The sequence below is a fragment of the Vicia villosa genome, linkage group LG1 (assembly GCF_029867415.1).
Source record: "Vicia villosa cultivar HV-30 ecotype Madison, WI linkage group LG1, Vvil1.0, whole genome shotgun sequence".
Lineage (NCBI taxonomy): Eukaryota > Viridiplantae > Streptophyta > Magnoliopsida > Fabales > Fabaceae > Vicia > Vicia villosa.
Window position 1 is genome coordinate 42,025,500 of NC_081180.1, and position 8,741 is coordinate 42,034,240.

The following is an 8,741-nucleotide window of genomic DNA, read 5'->3' on the forward strand; positions in this document are numbered from 1 at the left end:
GGTGAATAATGGGTTGTTGCCAGGAACAAGTCCAGGCTTGTTGCTCAAGGATACACTTAGACTAAAGGGTGGACTTTGATGAAACCTTTGCTTATATAGCCCGTTTGGAATCTAGCAGACTACTACTTGGGGTGGCATGTATCTTGAAGTTCAAACTATTTCAGATGGATGTGAAGAATGCCTTCCTAAATGGTTATCTGAGTGAAGAGGTGTATGTTGAACAACCCAAAGGATTTCGTGATCCTACCTTTCCAGATCATGTGTTCAAACTGAATAAAGCCTTGTATGGTTTGAAACAAGCTCCAAGAGCTTGATATGAAATATTAACTGAGTTTTTAGTTTAGAATGGATATAAGAAGGGTGGAATTGATAAAACCCTCTTTGTCAAAGAAAAGGACGGTAAACTCATGGTGGCTCAGATATATGTGGATGACATTGACTTTGGTGACATTGACTTTGGTGAAATACCCTATTAAAGATTAACTGAGTCTAAAGTTTTGGAGACCATGAAATACCCTATTAAAGGTTCGATTGATTTATGTATGATTGTGTTAACACTTGGATGGATTGTTGTTTGGTTGTATACATGATGCAAGTTTTTGACTTTAAAAAGGCACTTAAGGCAACCGTACTGGCTTATTTTCCTTGTCTTCATGCATTGTTGTCATCAAAGTCAATTTAAAAGGATGTTACATCTTAAGTTTTGTCATCTTTAAAACCAAGATGTTATCAGGGCTAGGCATATCTTGCTTATCTTTGAGCTTTGATCACTTCTTGATTAAATCTTGAAGCACATATTTCCACACATGTATCCCTATGTCTAACAGTTGTCTAAAAGTGCATTTTTATTATCACGAGCTCCGCTCAGTTCTGTTTGTTTTAAATTGTCCAAACAGACCCTAAGGCATTAGGTATATGGGTCATCTCACTTATAAAGTGTTCAACCTCCACTTTTCTAAGAAATGTGAGACTTCCAACTCACACTTGTTTTTCAACAATCTCCCTCCTCAAGTGTGACTTCCAACTCACACCTAAGGCAACCGTACTTTCCTATATGCCTCAGGGGTCGGGTGGGTTTTGAGAAAGAGAAACTCAACTTGCATATTCCATGAACCCATTCCCTTATATCGCCTTACTCTGGCCACTTGCTATAAGAGAGTCTCTTTTCAAAAATGCTTTAGTAAGTACCATCATGGGAACATAGAAAGTATTTCTTCTTAGAAAAGACTTTGAATTCATTTATAAATGATTAGAAATGGTCTCATCAAATGAAGCTCTCTCAAAAGGCTTTGACTTCATTTATAAATTACAAAAATAATGGTCTAAAGTATTCATATTATAAATAATAGATTAGTGATAATAACACTTAAGTATTAATTAACATATAATTATAATTGAGTGAGATGATTAATAAATAATTATAGTTATAATTAATTATTAGTCGGGGTATATATTGCAAACTATCTATTGAAATCGGTCAGTGAAATTTTTTAAAAAATGACTTATAAAATTAAAATAGTGACATACATAAGTCTATATATTTTAGAGTGACAAGACAAGAAGGTGAAAAGGGTGCAGAGCATTGAAAGACATCGTATGTATAGCTAGAGCTGTCAAAATGGGCTAGCCCATATGGGCCGGCCCGTCAGGCCCGAAAAATCTTAGGGCTTGGGCCTTAAAATTAGAGCCCATATTTTTCAGGGCCTTTTTAGCCCAGCCCTGAAAAGCCCGCTACCCATTAGAGCTAGCCCATATGGGCCGTGGGTAGCTCGTCAGGCCCGCATAATTATAAATTTTAAAAAATATATTAATATTTATATTATATTACTCCAAAATAGCATATTAATTTTTCTCACTTCACTAAATTTTATCTCTATTTTATTCAATCTTTCTCTTTTAAATATTATACATTAATAAAAATCAACATTTTTTCATCATATTATATTAGTTTTTCTCTTATAATAAATATTCAAGTATTATCTTATACAATTTAGACATATATTGTATTTAGAAACACATTATAGTATTTATAAGAGATAATATAGTACTTAAAAATGTATTATGTTTAAAATATCATAATTTTTAATTTTATTTATAATAAATATTATGGAGTTTTTATTTTAATTTTTTTAAATAAAAAAGCCCATTTAGGGCCGGGTAGCCCGAAGCCCATCTAGGGCCGGGCTCGGGTAGTAAATCTCGAGCTCATATTATACAGGGCCTTTTTAGCCCATCCTTGAAAAGCCCAGGGCCCGCTAGAGCCGACTCGTTTAGGGTCGGGTAGCCCATATTGACAGCTATATGTATAGCACCCATACATTAATGATCTCACAAACAAATACAATAAAATAATAATCATCTTTGTGTTTGTAAGGTAAAGGTATGGTGTGAGAGAAGAACTCCAACTTTCTCTGGCGAGAGATGCAGATGCTTCTGGTGAAGGCCTAGCAACAGTGCATATTATATTGTTATTAAAGTCCCACACTGAAAATATTAGAAACAATATCAAGCTTTATAAAGCACAGAAATAGATTTACTCAATGTTCCATTCGGGGACATCCGATAAAATTGGAATGATACAGAGAAGATTAGCATGGCCCCTACGCAAGGATGACACGCACAAAACGAGAAATGGTCCAAATTTTTTTTGATTTTATTTCGATTTTCTCCTCTCCACCGTTAGGGTTTTGGCTTTTGCTTCTCGTAGCGGCAACATGTTTGTTTGCCTTTTTCTTTCTTTGATTATCAGTTTGAATTTTGGCTCATCATGATATTGATACTGAAATCCAGGAGTCTGAGCTATATAAAATGGATTCAATTTTGCTCTACTACTTTGCCAACTGAGTTGTTGAATTTGTAGCTTAGCATGTGCTTCCTTTAAATTATGAAATTAGCGGTTACTAGATCTTATTCTTTTAAGTAAACTATATATGTTGTAGCCAAGTAATGAGATTTTTTCCTTCAACTAATTATGAAAATTTTGAGGATTGTGGAGGAATTCACCAAAATTGTTCTCCTTTGCTCAGTAGTATGCTACTCTCCTTGATTAAGATATTACCAAATCGAGAAATGTGAAAAATGAATGCTCAAATTGCTGTTTCAAACCTCTCCCTCCCTAGGTATATTAACTGTACATCCTGATCTTCCTTTCTTGTTCACAGTCACAGCATTGATCTTGGGGAAGTAGAGATGGCACTTTTACACTGCCTTATGCCAACAATCTTCTTGATATATTTGTGATCTTCGGTCTGTGTATGCCGAATATGGTGCTCATCTCTTTCTAAGAGCTCATTTGAGAATTCAACCTTCTCTCAAATAAGAATCATGTTTAACCAAGGATGCATCTCTTATATTGCCTACATCTCAGGTACATTAATCATATTACTACCAAAAGCTTTAACGGGTTAACTTAGCAAATTCTGAATATATTATTTCCCACTTTGATTCTTAGGCTATGTTTGGGAGTTTGGAGGGGAAGGGAGGAGAGGACTTTGGAAAATAGGAAGAATTGGGTGAAAATGATAAAAAGATTTTGGGTAGGAGGGTTTTGGATGGTTTGAGTTTATTCATAACACCAAAAACCCCATAAAGTGGGGGAACTCAAAAATTGTATTGAAGGAGGGTTTTGGAGGGTTTTGAAGGGCTTGCATAAATTTTCCAAATATCTTTTAGGTTGTTATAGTATTCTGAAAATTAAAAATTTAGTAATGATAATGACTCTTTTATCATTCTAAACAAAATCATTTTTTCAAAAAATGTCAAATATTTTCCTATATTTTTTTAAAATTTCGTTTTTAGAAGCCCTCCCCTCCCCTCCATACTCCCAAACATAGCCTTAGTCTATATCATGACGAGTTTTAATTTTTAAAACTTCAGCCATGGACTTGCTTTTCTGAAACTATTATAGCATTCTGATACACTTCATGGAAATCCGGTTTGTAACTTGTTTGTTGTTAGCTTTTACTATGATGAGCTTTGCATCCTTCTTGCCATATTTAGCTGATTTGAAGGCTTCACAGACTATTGTTTGATAAGTAATTGTGTCTTCTTTTGAATTTTTCAATCAAGTTTCAGTTGTAAACTATCTTGTATTAGGAAACAGTATTGGTTTTTAACCAGCTCTCTCTTCAATAGTCTAACCTTTCTTTTCTTCTCTTCTCTTTTTAGATAAATTTGCTCTTGACAATGCTCACTTTTCGTAGATTCTCTGTCTATTTCGCAATACTGCATTCATTGATATTCATGTTTACACTCTTTTAGCTCACTACATACAAATTGTGATGTCTATGATTAAGGTCCTTTAGCTCACTACATACAAATTGTGATGTCTAAGATTAAGGTCCATAGAAATTTGTCATATGCCTGATTTTCTCAACTTTTCTACTCTAATCCACCCATCAGCAGCAAGCCATCTTTTTGAGCAGCAGAGTCATTATATTGTATATTAACAACTAGTAACAAACCCGTGCATTCGCACGGGTTCTGGTATGGGACGCACATTTGTTTCAGTTGTATATTTTTTAATGGAAAAATATCTGGTTATCCGTGAAAAAAAAATAATTAAATGTATAATTAATAAAAAATTTATTTTGATGAGTAACTTCATGTCCCGTTAATAATCAATATTTTGATCAATAACTTCATGTTCGCGTGTACAAATATTATTTTGATCAATAACTTCATGTCTCCGCGTATCTTAAAAAATATTTTGATCTGTAACTTCATGTCTCGATAATAATCAATATTTTGATCAATAACTTCATGTTCTCGTTTCCAAATATTATTTTGATCAATAACTTCATGTCCCCGTGTACCTTAAAAAATATTTTGACCAATAACTTCATGTCCCGTTAATAATCAATATTTTGATCAGGAACTTCATGTCCTGTTAATAATCAATATTTTGATCAATAACTTTGTATTTCCGTGTACAAAAGAATATATATTAGAAATTTAGGATTTAAAGATAAAATCTGAGTTTGATTTGTATAAGTTTTATTTTTTCTATATTTTTTTTATGTGTATTGTATCCTATTCTAGATAAGTAGATGCTTAATTTCTTTTAATTAAGTCATTGTAAATGCAAAAAAAAAAAATACTAAATTATATATTGATAAGACAACATATACATAAATACATTTACATGTAACTAATTACTTCATGATAGGTTGTACATTGATTTCTATGATAAAAGAGTTAATGTATTAGACTATTTGAACCTTTAGCCTCTCACCCTCCTCTTCTTACAACTTACTCGTAAACTCTAACCTGCAACATTTTAATACAGTTTTAAAAAATAAAAACTCAAACTTATATATCCAAAAACAACCAAATAATTTATTATTATCATTAATTCTAAAATAGTACAATAAATATTTGTCATATTATATTAATTTTTTATTTAATAATAATAAATATGTGTCTTATATTTAATTATTTAATTATATTTATAAATACATAATTTCTTACCTTAAATCGGACCTAAATTATTACGGTCTAAATCGGACCTAATTTCATGTATATCTGACGAATTTCCGTTCAATTTTTATATAGATATGAAGAAAAAAGATACTGAGATTCAAACATTTCACTGTGAACTTACCATAACATTTAATGCCCTTACTTTTGACAGAACAATTACTTATTGTCTTTTGCTCTGAAAATTTGAAATGACAACTCGTTCTTTTAAGAGCTAACTTGTGCTCCAAGGGCACAAGTTAACAGCTAGATTTAGAAAAAATTACTTGGAAATTGTGTATTTTTTATTAAAAACTTATAATTAATGTTTTCAATTACTTTTTTCAATACAAACTTTCTATTTACGAGTTTCTTAACTTGTGCCCTTAGGGCATAAGTTAGCATTACCCTTTATTATATTTATATTTCTTAAAGAGTACATTTTCTCTACGTTTCCACTTTTCTAATTTTTTTTTTTTACTTTAACATACAAAGTTTTGTGTACATACTCTATTCTCTCTGCCACTTGAAAAAAACAAACCCAACTTATTATTGTGCATCATCCTCTCAAATATCAATCTCTCATTTCATATTCTCATTAACTAAATAAATATCAATTATATTATAGTAACAATTAAAGTCTAACTTTAAACTAAATAAATTTCATTAAATAAAATACACTATATCACTATAAATTTCATTTTTTTCTCTATCTCACCAAAACCCCATTTTCTTTCTCCTCATTACCCAAAAATTTTAATAAACCTTCAAGAACACATTTCTATCTCCTCTCACCAAAACCCCATTTCTTTCTCTCTTTTTGAGTTATTTTTATAATAGAAATATTGAATTATTTAAACTCATTTAATTCTTTTTAAATTGGACTAACATAAATATTTTCAAGATATACAAAAATTGAATTAAATAACATTAAAATTGAAGTTTAATATCAGTGTATTAGCCACATAAACAAAAACATGGTTACTGCAACAATGACTCTTACCTACGCAAATAAAACTTATCAGAAATAAAAAAACACTTGCAGAATATAACTTATTTATCAAGGAGAATTAAAAATACTTCAAAAAAATTACCATGCTCTTTCACCAAAATTTTCGGCTTTTTTTTCATTGCAACAGAACCTTTAGATAAGACTCATAAAACTCAACCTTTAATGAAATTAAAAGAAAATCAATAAAAAATTATAGGGTTAAATATACGATGCCCCCTGTCATTAGGGCGACATTTGGTTTTGCCCCCCTGAAGTTTTTTTTTTGTAATCTGCCCCCTATAAAATAAAGATTCCGTTTTCAGCGCCCCCTGTTTCTTGTTTGGCTGACTGGACAATAGAATATATCTAGTTGGCATTGTTTGACTTGCTGACTGGATAAAATTCAATGCCACATAATAACATAATAATGTAATAATTCCTTAATTAATATTTAATTGTAATTTATTTATTTTTTAAATTTAACTAATTAATATTTATTAGTTTTAATGAATTCTAAAAATTTATATTTGGGCCTTGCCCGAATCTAATGCTTTAGTGGCCCAATTTTATGAGTTTGTTTTTAATTTACAAGTGCATGTGAGTGTTTGCCTTATAAAGGTTCATTTTATCTTTGTAAAAAACAATGTGGGACTTGTTAAATATACATACAACAACAACACTGAACAAAAAACAACAACACCAACCATCTCATATACTCTCAAATATTGCCACTTTCTCCCATCAAAACCAGACAACATCATACACCCATACTCTCATGTCTCGCCTCTTGTGGGGCATGATTTCCTGTGTCATTTTGGTGTAGGCTGTATAGTTATGGTTTTGCAAATGAGATTAAGCAATCATGTTTAAAGGAGTTAGTTTACACTTTGATTATATTACAGATTCAATGTCCTTTTATTGTGAGTATATTATAGTTGTAATGAAGAAATTGTGAATACCTGAACATTATAATACTGAGAGCCCATGTTTGTTATAATGAAAAAATAATGAAGAAATAATGTCATTTTATTAGTGTACGATGCTTTATTGTTTTCAGATGTGTTGGTTATCAAAACAATAAGCCTTTTGAGATGTGTTGGAATATTCTCCCTTACCCTGTTTGTTTACTTAGTAGCCTTTGCACCTGCTTGAGACTTATATATTTTCTTGTTGGAATATATATTTTGAGATGTGTTGGAATATCAAAACGACATATATTTTCTTGTTGTTATGTTTTTTATCTCAGACTTACACCTGCTTGAGAATTCAAACTATGATGCATTTGATACCCCTATGGACAACCACATATCATTTCAAGAATGTTACAACATTGGTAGAGGATGAAGGAATCAAGGTGGAGCACATCTTATTGTCAGCATCATTGACAAACTGCTACATGGAACACTTATGTGTGAGACTTGAAGATGATGATGAACAGTAGGTAGAAAATATAAGTTGCAGGGTGGAGATATGGAATATATAAGTCCCACATCGGTTGGTGTAGAGATAATAACACTCTTTATATACCAAACATACATTGAACTTATAATTGTAAATGGGTTAAGACTAAATGGGCATTATGAGTTGGGTATGGGCCCAATTCTATTATTTTGGTTAACTTAAAATAATACTTTATACAAAATAATAATAAAATTACTAAAAAAATACATAAAAAAATATAATAATAAATATAAAACAGACATAAAAAATATAATCTTAAAAAAAGTAAAAAAACTAATAAATATTAATTAGTTAAAAGTAGAAAAATAAATAAATTATAATTAAATATAAATTAAGGAATTATTATGTGGCATTGAATTTTATCCAGTCAGCAAGTCAAACAATGCCAACTAGATATATTCTATTGTCCAGTCAGCCAAACAAGAAACAGGGGGCGCTGAAAACGGAATCTTTATTTTATAGGGGGCAGATTACAAAAAAAAAACTTCAGAGGGGCAAAACCAAATGTCGCCCTAATGACAGGGGGGCATCGTATATTTAACCCAAAATTATATGACACAAAACAATACTTCCCTCATTTTAGAGACATTATATAGATAAAGATCCACTTGCATTTTCTAGACACAGATCCACCTGCATTTTATTAGATAAAAAGCAACAAACATTAAAAAAATATAAGAGTTTAAAAATACAAATAAGTAACTTGTGATTATATTTAATCAAAATTAAGTTATGAAACTTTAGAAGAGTTAGATCTACATAAAGAATTTAAATAAAAAAAGTTTTTATATTTATGAGGCTTTTGCATCTAATATCTCAATGATAAAACAAA

The 8,741-nt window shown here is 30.8% G+C and overlaps 1 non-coding gene across 1 annotated transcript; it reads left to right on the plus strand.

The window, feature by feature from the left end:
* The first annotated feature begins 2,542 nt into the window (after positions 1 to 2,542).
* Positions 2,543 to 2,646, plus strand: LOC131645296 (U6 spliceosomal RNA). The gene has a single exon (XR_009296927.1). It is a non-coding gene; the product is annotated as a U6 spliceosomal RNA (small nuclear RNA).
* The last annotated feature ends 6,095 nt before the right edge of the window (positions 2,647 to 8,741 follow it).